The sequence below is a fragment of the Gracilinanus agilis genome, chromosome 1 (genome assembly GCF_016433145.1).
Source record: "Gracilinanus agilis isolate LMUSP501 chromosome 1, AgileGrace, whole genome shotgun sequence".
Lineage (NCBI taxonomy): Eukaryota > Metazoa > Chordata > Mammalia > Didelphimorphia > Didelphidae > Gracilinanus > Gracilinanus agilis.
Window position 1 is genome coordinate 136310575 of NC_058130.1, and position 15378 is coordinate 136325952.

Consider the following 15378-nt stretch of genomic DNA (forward strand, 5'->3'; position numbering starts at 1 on the left):
TGTTTCCATGTCACTTATCCTTTACTAGGTGTCCCCAGGTGGGAAATAGTCCTCTTACTTCTACTAATGGGCCCTATTCTTCACTTTTTCCACCTTTCCCCTCCCTTTCCTTTTCTTTTTAATCAAAACACAAGGCAATGGGCTTTGGGGAAAGAGGCCTCAAGATGGGGGCAGCTGGGTAGCTCAGTGGATTGAGAGCCAAGTCTAGAGATGGGAGGTCCTAGGTTCAAATCTGGTCTAAAACAGGTCCTAGCTCTGTGACTTGGGGCAAGTCACTTAACCTAGCCCTTCTTGCTCTTCTGCCTTAGAACCAATACATAGTATTGATTCTAAGATGGAAGGTAAGGGTTATTTTTTTAATGCTATTTCTTCAAGTATCCCAGAGGCTTGGTGTCCCTCAAAGGGCTTAGGGTTAGATATGTTGAATTTAATCTTTACTTGATCTAAGGAGATGGAGGGGGGTAAGGGAAAAGCAGCCCTTTAAGGAGCAGGAGAAGGGAGAAGTCAAGTACAAGATAGTGATATTAATAACAATATATATATTTGTTTAGTATTGCACATTACTGGTCCTCACATATCATTCTTTCCGCTTAGTGGTTACAGTCATTGGCCAAGATCTAGTTGATTCTCTTAACCTTTTCAAAATCTTAATTCTTGGCTCCCCAGTGTCTAAACTACCTTACTCCCTGCCATTATTTTTAAGGATGTCAGCATTCACACCGACAGTCTCATCGACAGATTTTTGTTAGGTACCTATGATGTACAATACACTGTATTAGGCCCTATGGATACAAAGAAAAAGAAAAATGGTCCCTACCCTCAAGCTTATATTTGAAAAATTCTCTTATTTTCATGGCTATGAGTCTTTAGCCTCCTCATCTCCATCGACTTCTCCCTCCTAACCAAAATAGCCCTCTCCATCTCTAGAAATGTATCTTTAAGATTTCTGACCACTGCCTTGAATCCTTCTACCTCTTCCACCCTCTCACTAAATCTCCTATTTTCCCCATATAGGGAGGACCCTTGACCCATTGCTATTTATCTGGTCCATCTATTTCTGCTCTGGCTTCTCTTGTTTCCATTCCTGGGTTTGACTCCCTTTGTCTGCCACTCGAATGCCTTCTAGCTACTTACCAAGCTAGAATCCCTCTCTTCTCATCCCCAATTCTTCCATTCCAGACCGACAAGTTGTCCCTCCTGAGTAAGTCCTGCCATCCAATCTCTCTCCTCCTGTTCTAGCACTGCTTAGTTCTGATGGAGAACATTACAAAACCAAGCTAGTTCCACCCACTACAAATGCTTGGGTTCTTTTGTAATTCTCATTCTCTATTCTCATCAACTCCTTTTCTCAATCCCCACTGAAACTTTTGGTAAGATGTTCAAGTCAAGTCAACAAGCATTTATTATGCTCCTACCATGTGTGCTGGGGATACAAAGAAAGGCAAAAACACAGTCTTTGCTCTCAAGGAGCTCACAATCTAATGAGGGAGACAACAAGCAAACAACTACACAGGAAGATGTAGATAGGATAAGCTGGAAGTAATCAACAGAAGAGATGCATCACACTAAGGAGGAAAGGGAAAGACTTCTTGGAGAAGATGGGATTTTATTTGGGACTTGGAAGAATCCAGGGAAGCCTTGAGGTAGAAATGAGGAGGGAAGAGGATCTTCAGTCTGGAGAGGGAGTGACCTAAAGAGGTCGGTGTCACTGGGTCAAAGAACATGTGGAGCACAGTTAGATTTCCAAACTTTTTTCTTTTCTACTCTCTAGGGCAGTGATGGGCAAATTTTTTTCTTTCTTTCTTTTTGTTTGTTTTTTTTAAACCCTTATCTTTCGTCTTAGAGTCAATACTGTGTATTGGCCCCAAGGCAGAAGAGTGGTAAGGGCTAGGCAATGGGGGTTAAGTCCAAGGTCACACGGCTGGGAAGTGTCTGTGGTCAAATTTGAACCCAGGACCTCCCATCTCTAGGCCTGGCTCTTAATCCACTGAGCTACCCAGCTGCCCTTAGGCAAACTTTTTAAAGAGGGAGGCCAAAGGAAAGGAAATGTTCATCTGTCAGTCTGTTTCTAAGGCAACTCTTTTGAAGTTTCATTGTATTGTATCCTACTCATTGTATTTGTCAGATTAGGAATAATGTCTCACTGTGATAGAACATTTCAGGGAGCAGTCTGGCTCCAGCAGGCCATAGTTTGCCCATCACTGCTCTAGGGAATAGGAAAGTTTCTTCTACCAACTGTACTTAAAAAAATTCTCACCTTTGTTCTAAGAATTAATACTCGATTATTATTTGGAATACTTGATTAATACTTGGAATATTGATTCCAAGGCAGAAGAGCAGGAAGGGTTTCACAATAGGAATTAAGTGACTTGCCCAGGGCCACACAGCTAGGAAGTGTGTGAATCCAGATTTGAATCAGGTCCTCCCATCTCCAAGTCTGGCTCCCTATCCACTGAACCACCTAGCTGCCCCCTCTACTCTACTTCTCCCAACTGCTACATGGATAAAGAACAGAAGGATAAGAAGGTGTGGTTGAGTCATGGTTTGTACTGGAGGAGGTGAAGGGACCTTTCTTGGTGACAACATTTTGTCTAGCAAACTCTTGTGATGCTAAAGGCATAGGCTGGGCACAGCTACTCTTATTAATGGAAGTGAGCAACAGCATGGATGACCTCCAACAGCAGTACATAAGTCACAGATAACATAGAAATTCAGGATTGGAAGAGGTCTAGTCTAAGCCTTTTACTTGACATGGCCCAGGGCAGGGAATGGGCTTGCCCAAACACATCCAGTGAAAAAGGGCAGTTTCCTTTTCCTAGCAATGTTTATATTTGACTAGAGAATGAATTATAGTGCTTCATACAGTGCTGGGCACACAGTAGGTACTTAATAAGTATTTACCGGTTGACTAATTATAGGCTCTTCCTCTCATTCTTCGTGATTTTTAAAATTATGTTAATTAGGTCCACATGGCGATGAGCTTATCTTTCCTGAGGCTATATTCACTGATGACTGGGAGAAAGGGAGGAAGAATGACCAGAGGGAGGCTAACCTAGTAATAAATGCTTGTTACAAGTCATCAACCAACCAGCCCAGGAAAATGAATCTAAACAGAGGGCTGGTCACATTTGTGAGGCATCCATTGGCCAGGACAGAGTCAAGAGGTCTAGGTTGGCTGGGACTGGCTACTGGAGGCTGGCTTAAACAGCCAGCCCTAAATTATCATGTGTTCTCCTAAACTGTGCTAAGCCCAGCCAGCCTATGCTACTGGAAACTTCTTTTTTTTTAAATGGTTTTATTTATTTGCTTATTTTTTACCAATTATATGTATTATCGAATTTCCACCCAAGTTTCCCAAGTTATATGATCAAACTTATCTCTCTCCCTCCATTCCCTTCTCCCTCCTGGAGCTGGCAAGCAATTCAACCTGGGGTATACATGTATTATCACACAAAACGTATTTCCAAATTGTTCATTTTGTAAGTGAATACTCTTAAAAAACCAAAACCCCAAAACATAAGTCCAAATAAACAAACTGAAAAATCCTACGCTTTCATTTGCATTCTTACTCCAACAGTTCTTTCTCTGGAGCTGGAGAGCATTCTTTGTCATAAGTCCTTCAGAATTGCTCTACCTCGTTGTATTGCTGAGAGTAGCAGAGTCTTTCACAGTTGAACATCCCACAACATTGCTGTCACTGTGTACAATGTTTTCCTGGTTCTGCTTATTTCGCTCTGCATCAGTCCATGAAGGTCTTTCAAGCTCTTTCTGAAATCATCCTGTTCATCATTCCTTACGGTATAATAGTATTCCATCACCATCATATACCACAATTTGTTCAGTCATTCCCCAATCAATGGATATCCCTTTAGTTTCCAGCTTTTTGCCACCACAAAAAGAGCAGCTATAAATATTTTTGTACAAGCAGATCCTTCCCCCCCCTTTTTTTAAAATCTCTTTGGGACATAGACTTAGTAGTGGTAATACTAGACCAAAAGGGTATGCACTGCTTTATAGCCCTTTGGGTATAATTCCAGCTATTTGGAACTTCTACTGGGTCAGAAACACCCCCCTCAACTCTCCACCCTGTCTCCTCAGACACCTGAAAGGCTAAATAGAGAATAATGGAAAGAATGTTGGACCTAGAGTCAAACGGCCTGAGTTCAATCTCAGGTCTAAATACTTACTAGCTTTATGACCGTGGGTAAATCCCTTATCCTTCCTGAACTGCTGTTTTCCCATCTGTAAAATGGGGATAATACTAATGTTACTTATCTATTCAGGGCATTATGAAGAAATTAGTTTAAAGCACATTAGAAATGTGAGCTGCTTTTAAAGATCCTTCATGCTTTTCAGAGCAGCTTCTCCACTGTCACATCTGTTCCTCCTAACAGCATCAAGGAGATCCTTCCCATTTCTCTGATACAGATCTAGAGAGGTGAAGACCACACAGCTACATCTGATTCCTCCAGCAAACATTTCTCATAGTGTCATAGTGGAAATGAAATGGACAAAATAACCGATTTAGAGTTAATGGGGAACTTAGTCTAACCTCCTCATTTTTCAGATGATTAAATAAAAGTTCAGAGAAACTGTATCATACTGCTAACAAGTTTTTGTCAGATACCTACAATGTGCAACACACTGCACTAGGCACTAGGGATACAAAGACAAAGAGAAATGGTCCCTATCTTCAAGCTTATATTTTTAAAATTCTCTTCTTTTTTATGGATACCTTCTGTTCTGACATCTCACTCATCTTTAATATCTCTCTCTCTACCCGGAGAGCCATCTCTTGTAACAAAGATTAAAGAGGAGAGGAAAAAAGCAATTTTGCAAAATTAACCAATACATCAATGGCGCGTGACAGCATATGCAACATCCCATACCCAAAGGCTCCTGATCCTGCAAAGAAAAGAGAGAGATTTTCTCATCTTCTCCAAGGCCACGCCTGTAACTTCGGTAATGATCTAATGTAAGATCCTTGAACCTGCAATCACAGCAAGTGGGTTCAAAGTCTAGCTCTGACAATTGGGCAAAGCATTTAACTCTTGTGTCAAACGACACAGCTACATGGCACAGCACATAGAGTGCTGGCTTCCGGACTCAGGAAGATCCGAGTTCAAATCCGTCGTCAGGTGCTTGCTTTGATAGCACATATACAAAAATTGGAACAATACAGAGAATATTAGCATGGCCCCTGGGCAAGGATGACATGCAAATCCATCCTTAGACACTCCCTAGCTGTGTGACCCTGGGCAAATCACTTAACCCTGTTTGCCTCAGTTTCCTCATTTGTAAAATAAGCTGAAAACGGAAACAGCAAACCACGCTGGTATCTTTGCCAAGAAAACCCCAAATTGGGTCATGAAAAGTAGAACACAACTGAACATATGAGCTATTATGTATATGATTTATTTATATTAATATTTATTTTAGAAGTTATTTGTTGTTTATTATTTATATTAATATATGATTTATATAGCATTAAAACCCCTTTTCTTATAGTATATATTACTATACATTATAAGTGTAGTATCCTACTTAGTAACAGTTTTAAGGCAGAAGAGGGGTGAGGAAGCAAACTGGGTTAGCTGACTTGCCCAGGGTCACACAGCTAGGAAGTATCAGAGGGCAGGACCTCCCCACTCCAGACCTGGTACTCTATATCCACTGTGCTCCCTAGCCGCCCCTTATATAGCATTCTAAGGTTTATAAAGCATGTTCCGACATATGATCTCCTTTGATTCTTACAAAAACCCTGTGCATCTATTACCACTCCCATTTTACAGATGAGGAAACTGAGGCTCAGAGCTTTAAGTGGCTGGCCCAGCCGCACACCTCTAGTAAACAACCAAGCAAGATTCCAGCTAAGCCGTTGATGGCTCTGAGCCCCAAACAGTATGTCCCTATATAGCATTGTGCCCCGATGGCTTAGGTGACCCCTGCGAGGTGGATTGTGGGTGGGGAGTGTGAGGGGGTGAGGAAGGGGCGGGCTGTCCCTTCAGGCTCTAACTCCGAGGAGGAGCCGCAGCTGCCTAGGACCCCGCCAAGCAGGCGGTATAGAAGCTCTGAGTGTCTGGCTCGGGATCTCGAAGCGGCTTACTCACACCTCAGCCTGCAATTATCTGTCACCAGGAGCCCTCGCCTCTGCCTGCTGTGAGGGGGCAGGGAATGTTGCAACAACTTTTTAGGCTGCCTTGGCACCACATCCTCTTAATTGCATTTCGAGCGACAATTAAGTATTTAAATAAGAGCAGACCCTTGCTGGTTTCCTCGGAGGAGCTGGAAGCTGGGGGAGCTAAAGAGGGCTATTACCGAATTAACACAGGATTAATTGGCAGCCGCTTTCTGTAGACACATTACTCCTTCCAGCAAGGCACCCTGATTGCTGTGAATAGCATCTTAATTTGAAATTGCTTCCTAGGAGGGGCAAGCCCAGCCTTTGTTTGCTTCATCAGGGTTCTCAGCGGCGGCGGGCGGCAGCGGCCGCCTCCAAGAAGAGGGAGGGAGAGAAGGAAGCCATCCAGCCACAGATGGGAAGACCGTTAACTCTTTCAGGAAGCCAATTAGAAAACCTCGTCTTTGACAGCTACCTGGGGACAGGCAGGCAGGCAAAAAGCATCCTACCACGCGCCCGACGCCCACTGGGGTTAGATACAAAAACATGGTCCTTGAGGGGCTTACATTCGAATGCAGAACATTACCTTCTCCGTGAGTGCACATAGGGTGAGCCTAGCCAGCCTTTTTAGTTTTGAAACCCTTGCCTCCTGCACTGTTGGCGTCTGAGGCCACATCAAAGCAGACCCGCTTCCACTTTGTTTCCTTCCTGAGGTTTTTATTGGCACATCGCATGAGCAATATGGAAGCATGGAATGCATGAAAGCACGGGTGTTATCTGTATCACACTATTTACTCCTTCAGGGCAGGGAGAGGGAAGGAAGGGGAAAATATGAATCCTAAAATGCCAGGAAACAATTGCCAAAAATTAGTTCTACGTGTAACTGAAATAATTAATGATTTAATTAAAACATCCACGTTAACTCATGGAATCAAGATTTCCCCAATAAAGCTATGATCAATCCCCTTCCCCCTCCAAAAAAACAACCCTTTATCTTCTGTCTTAGAATCAATACTAAGCAGGCCTAGAGATAGGAGGTCCTGGGTTCAAATGTGCTCTCAGACACTTTCTAGCTGTGGCCCTGGGCAAGTCATTTAACCCCCATTGCCTCGCCTTTGCCACTCTCCTGCCTTAAAATCAATATAGTGTTGATTCTAAGATGGAAAGTAAGGCTTTAAAGAGAGAGAGAGAGAGAGAGAGAGAGAGAGAGAGAGAGAGAGAGAGAGAGAAAGAGAGAGAGAGACAGAGAGAGAGAGAGAATTGATACTAAGTATGGGTTCCAAGGCAGAAAAGAGGTAAGGCAATTGGGGTTAAGTGACTTGCTCAGGGTCACACAGCTAGGAAGCATTTGGGTCACATTTGAACCCAGGTCCTCCCACTCTGAGCCTGGCCCTCTAACCATTCTGCTAACTATTTCTAATTTTAAAAAAGCATTTCCACATTTTATTTTTATTATCATGCAAAACACATTTCCATATTGGTTCTTGTTGTAAGAGAACTCTCATACAAAACCCAAAAGTCAAAATAAAACTGTAAATACCCTGATGTGAAAGATATTATGCTTTGATGCACAACCATCTGACTCCAACAGTTCTTTCTCTGGAGGTAGATAGCATTCCCCACATAAGTCTTTCAAGATTGTCCCAGATCATGACATTGCTGAGAGCAGCCAAGTTTTCACAATTGACCATCGTTCAATATTGCTGTTATTGTGTATAATGTTCTCCTGGTTCTGCTTATTTCTCTCTGCATCAGTCCATGTAGATCTTTCCAGCTCTTTCTGAAATCATCTTGCTCATCATTTCTTATAGCACAATAGATTCCATCACCAACGTGTACCACAATTTGTTCGGCCATTCCCCAATTGACGGACAGCCCCTCAATTCCCAATTCTTTGCCACTACAAAAAGTGTGCTACCTCTTTCACCTCTTCTTGAACATTTTGAGTGATGGACACTACCTCATGAAGTAGCTGAGATCCTTCTTCGACAGTTTTAATTGTTAGGAGATGTTTTTTTAAAATACTGAATTAAAATCTGCTATCCACTGATCCTCGTTCTGACCTAAGAAGAAACTAGAAACTTTAACTCTGGAGCAGGGCAAATCCTGTGTGTGGGAAGAGACAAAGAATCCAGACATTTCATCAGAGGGGCCCTTCCAGCAGTGTTCTAACCCGATTGGTTTCCTTGGCTCATCTCTCATCTACAATTCATCCTCCCCTCTACCAAAGGAATCTTTCTAAAGCTCAGGTTTGGCCACATCATCCTGACTCCCAATTTAATAAACTCCAATGGCTGTCTATTGCATCCAAGATTGAATATAAAATCTTCAGTTTGGCTTTGAAAGCTCTTTACAATCTGATCTTTTCCTGCCTTTCCAATCTTCTCACATTTTACTCCCTTCTACATACTTTCTGTTCCCCTGACACTGGCCTTCTGCCTCTTCTTCACGCATGACACTCCATTTCCTGTCTCCTGACATGTGTCCACATCCAGAATGTTCTCCCTCCTCACCTTTGCCTCCTGTCGCCCCTGGCTTCCTTTAGGTCTGGTCTCAAATCCTAATTTCTGCCAGAAGGCTTTCTTGGTGCCCCCTTCTCCCCACTACCTCACTGAGTTTGAGATGACTTCCCCTTTGCTCTTATATGTACATAGTTGATTGCATCTTGTCCATTACATTAAAATAAGAGCTCCTTGAGGGCAGGGATCACATTTTTTACCTTCTTGGTATCCCCAGAACCTAGTACAATGTCTGGTACAGAGTAAGCACCTAATAAATGTTTGCCACTGATGGGGATGATGCTATTCTGTTCCTCAATGGTACTGAGCTGTGAATACAGCCTCTTCCTGACCTCCCCAGATACCCTCCTTCCTATCCCTGGTTTTTATAGTTCCGCCAGGAAAAATGAGAAGTTCCAAGAAAGGATGCAGAATTGAGGAGTTATAAGAGCTCCTGCTGGAAAAGTCTGTGTGTGAGAGAGGGGGGTAAAGACAGGGAAAGGTGGGAAAGGGCTCCCTCCCCAGGCTTTCCAGATTGCCAGCATGCCCTTCTCATCTCACATTTGTGCCTTTCTTGATACCTAGGAGCCTAATGACGATCTGGCTCAGCATATTCTCATTAATGTTAAAGCTTTCCAGGAAAAAAATGTGTGAGGTCAGGTGGGCACTGGTCTCAACAGTGTAATTAAAAGTTATATGTTCACTATACCTACTCGCTCTTTCTTAGAAACAGAAACTTGCCCTTTCTGATCAGTCAAAGCATTCTGGGGTAAAGAGTGTCATGTGTGGGAGCAGAACAGAGCCTGTAATATAGGGGAGGGCCACTTGCACCCAAGGGACCCCACTTCTACTCAATTTCTTATAGCCCTCACTGTATCCCACTTTACCCTATCTTTCAGGGTCTGAGTCTTGTGTCCCTAAGGGAGAGTAGAGATGACAACTGAGAATCATGGAGTTTAGAGCTATTTAGGGTCCTCAGAAATCACTTAAGCCACCTTCTTCATTTTGCAAATAGGAACTAAGGTCTCAAAAGTTAAGTAAATCATCACATAGATAGGAAGTAATAGAGCTGAGTTTCAAATCCAATTGACACCAAATCCAATACTTGTCCACTCCATCATGCTGCCTCCCATTTTACTTTTATCATCATGATAATCCTTTACATGTTTGTAGTTCTCAGCACAGTCTTTTCAAATTCATCACCTTACTAGATGCTCATAACAGTCCTAGCAGGGAGGTAGGAACAGTGGAGAGTGTCCTAGATTTGAAAGAGGGGAAACTAGGTTTAAATCCTCGTTTGCTGCCTAGAGCCTTGACTGATGAGTAAATCTCTTGATATCTTTTGGCCTCAGTTTCCCCATTTGTAAAATGAAGGGGATGGACTAGATGACCTTTAAGGTTCCTTCTAGCTTTCTTATCCTATGAACACCTGACTGTGATGGGTGAGCTACTCTGTCCTTTCCTTTACCAGGGATACTTCCATCATACTTTCCATCTCAGTGAGAAAAAAAAAGATGGCCACTTCCTTTCCTGCCTCAGACTTAGGTCTCAGATCCTATAATCTTCCTCATCTTTGCCTAACAACATCCTTTTCCATATCACCTGGGTTCCCATCCATCTATAGTCCTTGGCCCAGGTCACAGACATAGCTGTGGCAGTTAATGGGATAGACACTAGATGGCAGAGCCGAAGTTTCAGGGTGTTGCTGGTAAAAATAAAATGAGGATGCATATATACCCTTTGACCCAGCAATACCTCTGCTAGCCCTATATCTCAAATAGATAAAGGAAGAAGGAAAAGGACCTATATGTACAAAAATATTTTCAGCACATTCAAATTCTATTCGTAGAGACAAGGAACAGGAAACAAAGGAGGTACCCACTAATTGGGGGAATGGCTATACAAATTATTATATATGAATGTGATGGAACATTATTGTGCCCTAAGAAAAATGGCACTAGGGATGATGTCAGAGATACCTGGGAAGATCTGTGTGAATTGAGGCTGTGACATGAGCAAAACCAGGAGAGGAATTTATATAATAACAATAATACAAAGACATTCTACTATGAAAGGCTCAGGAGCTCTCACGAAAGCAAAGATAAACCAGGATGCCAGAAGACGTAAGAGGATTTCTACTTCCCACCTCTTGAAAGAGAGATAATGGACTCGAAATGAAGAATGAGACATACATCTTTGAGCATAGCAAACAGGGTAATTTGTTTTGCTGGGCAACTTTTTTTTTTCCAGGTAAAAGAGAGAAAAATGCTTGTTAACTGAAAAAACATAATAATAAAGGTTCCTGGTTCTAAAGCATTTTTAGGTTTCTGAAGTGCTTCTCTTGGAAAGATGTGAGTAGAGTCAGTGTGAAGGGTCTAAACCATCCCTATACCCCACATCACAAACATCTCTCTTTCCATCCTTGCCTACCGACCCCTTTTCATTCCATTACAGTATAACCACTCAAGTCTTGGTTTCATTTCCTTGTGATAGAGTGGAAAGAGGACTGTCTGGGGAGTCAGAAAACTGCAGACATATCCCTTAACATCTCCGAGTCTCAGCTGCCTCATCTCTAAAATGGGAAAACTTTCAGCCTTTTTTGAGGAAAATGTTATAAAACTCAAATTCCTATGGGATTGGAAGCTGTTGTTAGGAAGACTATGTCTGTCTGGGAGTTCTGTATTTGTGCATCTCTCTTAAACTCAGAGGCACCAAGATTTCTCTGGCTACCATGCCCAGACCAGCACTACACAGGTAGAGGTGAAGTACAGGTATTCCTTCCACACTGTGACTTTCCCCATCTCAGGTCAGAATAAGAAACTAAATGGGAATTTATGGGAAGTTTTTTTTTTAATTAAGCTCATTTATTTAATTAATTAATTAGAATATTTTTCCATGGTTCCACGATTCAAGTTTTTTCCTTCCCCTCCCCTCCCACCCCACTCCCATAGCCAATGAGCAATTCCACTGGGTTTTACATGTATCATAGATCAAGACCTATCTCCATGTTATTAATATTTGAAATAGTGATCATTTAGAGTCTACATCCCCAATCGAACCATGTGATCAAGCAGTTATTTTTCTTCTGTGTTTCTACTCAATTTGTGGGAAGTTTTTCAGGAGCTGTAGATGACATGCAAAGGCCAGCAGATGACACAGAAAAAATTTAGAAACTTAGAAATATATAAAAATATACATGATATTATATACCAACATATTTCATCTTTAAATACCATAAATATACACAGTAAACTCCCCATAAAAGAAAAAAAAAAGCTTCAGATCTCTCTGATATGGAGGGAGAGCCAAAAAAATTTATGGGCTTTTTCCAGATAGATTGTGTGTGAGGGCACTGTGCCCCATAACCCCCACGAGGTGGAAGGGATTCCTGTACATTGTGTCTGTGTTAGTGGCCTTTCAGGAAGCCTCTCCTCTAAAAACTGATATTGCTTGGCAAGCACTGTGACCCAGGACTGATTTGGACCCAGTAGACTTCTCTCGGCTCTCTCTTCCCAAATCACTGACATCTGGATTCCAGGGTTGGGCCAGAACTGTAACTCGACCACCAGAGATGGTAGAGGAAGTCACGGGGGACCAATCCATAGATTCACCTCTCCACTGACAAAGTTTAAGAGGAAACCACAGAAAACTGAAGCAAATAGTGGGAATCTGACTTCTTCCTTTTCTAGGTCTCTCCCTCTAAAAGTATCCCTTGTATCCATAGCTCGTCCTCTCAAGTCTTGGCTATATTGTTGCTTTGCTTGGCCAAATCATCTCCCTTTTTGAATCTCGATGTCCTCATCTGTCCATTGGGTGTCTTTCTCCCTTCACGTTCTTACCCTCACTATCTTGTAATGCTATAGTGAAAATCAAGGTAACAAATGAATATGGACACACTTTGTACATTATAAACGATATAATAAATGTGAGGAGTTACTGAGGTATCAAACCAGCTTTCTAGTACTACCCTCCCAAATACCTGCTTCCCCCGGATTTCTGTTACCTTTCTTTTCCTCTACTTCCTTTCTCTCTTCCCAATCTCTGCTCTGCAAACACTGAATGCTCTCAGAGAACTGGGATGGGAAAAGAATAGGAATCCACAGTGGTAATGGGGGCAGGCAGAAAGGAAGGAAGACAAGCATCCTAGGATCCCCAAGGAGCAAAGGGAGGATGTGATACCTATCTAATTGGGGAAGAAAACAACCAACATAAAATCCAATTTCTTCTCTAGCCCAATTTCGCTTGCCACTGAGATAACACCTCCCTTCTGTATGACTGAACTCAGCCCCAAAGGCAAGTCTGACCTCAAAGAGCTTCTCCAGTGTGGTCGCGGCTGCTGGGACAAGTCTTTCATAGTGGACCAAGGGCTCTGTTTGCTCTCTCTGGCTTCTATTTCTATCTGATCTGACAGATCAGATATTCAGCAAAAGTCTCTCATTTGCTTCTCTAGCTTAAAATCAATGATTTTCATTGCAGAGAGAGTGGACCAGAGAGAGGAGCAGAGAATAAGCCTGCAGTACTGAGAGAAGAACCCAGCCCCTTTTCCTCTGCCCAAATGCCCACTCAGGGTTCCATGCTCCCATCCAGTCTCAGTGGATAATAAATAATATATTCCTCCCCATTGCCTCTCCTTTGGCCACAAGAAGGAAACATTCCTTCCCATCTTGGAGACAGGCAATTCTATTCTCCAGAAGTATAAGAAAAATAGATGTGGGGTTGGAAGAAAGTGGAGAACATGAAGTGGGTTTGGGGGGAAAGGGAAGGAGTAGCTTAGTATAGTCAAATACAACACTCACTGAACTTGGAATCCAAAGACTTGGTTCTGAGTCCCAGCTCTGTCACTCACCAGCCCTGTGAGTCTGGGTAAAGTCACTTCTCTGTTCCAGACCTCAGTTCGCTCATCTGAAAAATGGGAGTCATCCTACATACACTGCACTCCTCATAGGATAGTTGTGAGGTAAGTCTTTGTAAATTGGGAAGATCTTTGGCAATATAAGCTAGTTTTAGTAAAGGAGGAGAAAGTGAAGGGGGAAAGGAGAGGCTGGATACCTCTACCCCCCGGGCCTAGGACTGCCAGCAGATATCACTGCCCTCCCGAGCTGAGGCAGGGTCATATGTTGAGTCGGCTCTCCCTCTCCTGGCTCTAGAGTCTCCCCGGACCCCGTTAATCATTAAAGGATAAAACCATAAATGGGGATCATGCCCTGAAAATAAACATCAGCCCCTGGAGGCCTAATCCACTGCAAGGTGGCCAAGTCAATTTTCTCCCCAGTAATATCTATGGCTATTATATTTGGGAAGCTGTCTGTACTCAACTAGTTACCAACACCTCCATAGCAACCCCAGGTAAATATTGCCATTCTCATTAGCACTCCGTACCAGCAGGCTCACATCTTCCTATCTGAACAAGGTGTTAAATAACACAGACGGTATTTGCCTCCTGGTTGGAAATTGAGAGAGATCCTATCTGTCTATGAGGTGGGAGGGAGCCAGAGCCAGGAAAGTGGAAGTCAGGGGAAAGAGATGGGGACAGTCTCCCCAAGGAAGGAAGGGTCTCCGGGATGGCCAGTTTCGCATATTTCTGGAACTTTGATCTCTGCTCTACAAAATTTGGGGTGAGAGAACTTTCAACTAACCTCCTGCTACCCAGACACACAGACACTCAATCACTGTCCTATAGAGTGAGTTGAGGGCCAGACAGCACATCTGTTGGCGTCCCATCAAGCCTAATTCAGACATAATGCGCCATCATATACAGAACAGGGGCTCTAGGGAGCCCCATAAAGAAGGAAGTCTCCAATCACTTGGGTCTGACACAAGATGAGTAGAGGCTCTCTTCAAAGCATTTCCTTTTTTTCTAATTCTCTTCCAATTTTTCACTTTATATTCCAGATACATATTACTTTGTGTTTAAATACCTCTTTCTTTAAACAAGGGGGATCAGTTCTCTATGTGGACAGCCAGCTCTGGTGGGAGCTAGAAAAGCTGCAGCTGCACCAAGCAGCAGAAACCAACAGAACCCATCCTGAACTGCTTGAGACCACAGTATTTGGAATCTTCAGTCCAGGTTTCCTGTAGATCAGGGTATTCTTAACTTTGGGGGGGCGGTTATCATTCCCCTCTAGGGTCTGGTGAAGTCTACATACTCCTCAGAATAATGCTTTGTTGCCTATGTTCATAATGGAAGGAAGGAAAAGCTCAATTTCAGTCACAATAGAGATGTAATTTTTTTCCCCATTCAAGTTTGTGAGGCCCAAGTTAAGAACCTCTAATACCAAGTAATAATGAGAACCATCCATGTAGCTCTGCTTTTCTTGGCCACCATAGCTCTCCCTGAGCTCTTCTTTTCTTGGACCTTTTCTACCTTTCAGTCTGTACCACAGAGTTAAGCACATAATTATATGCCTACTTAGATTACTTTCTTCATAGACTATGGTAAGTCCTATCTCCCCAGTAAGACAGTATGTTCTCAAGAAAACGGTCGGGCTATTTTCCATCCCAATATGCAAGTTGTTCCCCTCCTCCTCTCATCGTAGCCTTAGTAAATGCTGGCTGACTTGAACTGAATAGGGGTCCTGAGGCGAGGTAGAGTATCAGATATAGTAGGTCCTATATAACCCTGTGGACACAGAGTTCCATCCTTCTAGGGGTCTGTTCAAGCTTTCTCTCTCATCCCTTCCCCCCTAACCAATGAGGCTTTTACCATGATGGAGTCCCATTCCTGTTCCAAGGAGAGAGGTAGGAATCTTCTCTCAAATA

General features: G+C 42.8%; 1 non-coding gene across 1 annotated transcript; it reads left to right on the forward strand.

Annotated features, from left to right (window-relative positions):
- Positions 1 to 5138: 5138 nt before the first annotated feature.
- On the forward strand, positions 5139 to 5248 carry LOC123232696. The gene has a single exon (XR_006505222.1). It is a non-coding gene; the product is annotated as a U6 spliceosomal RNA (small nuclear RNA).
- The last annotated feature ends 10130 nt before the right edge of the window (positions 5249 to 15378 follow it).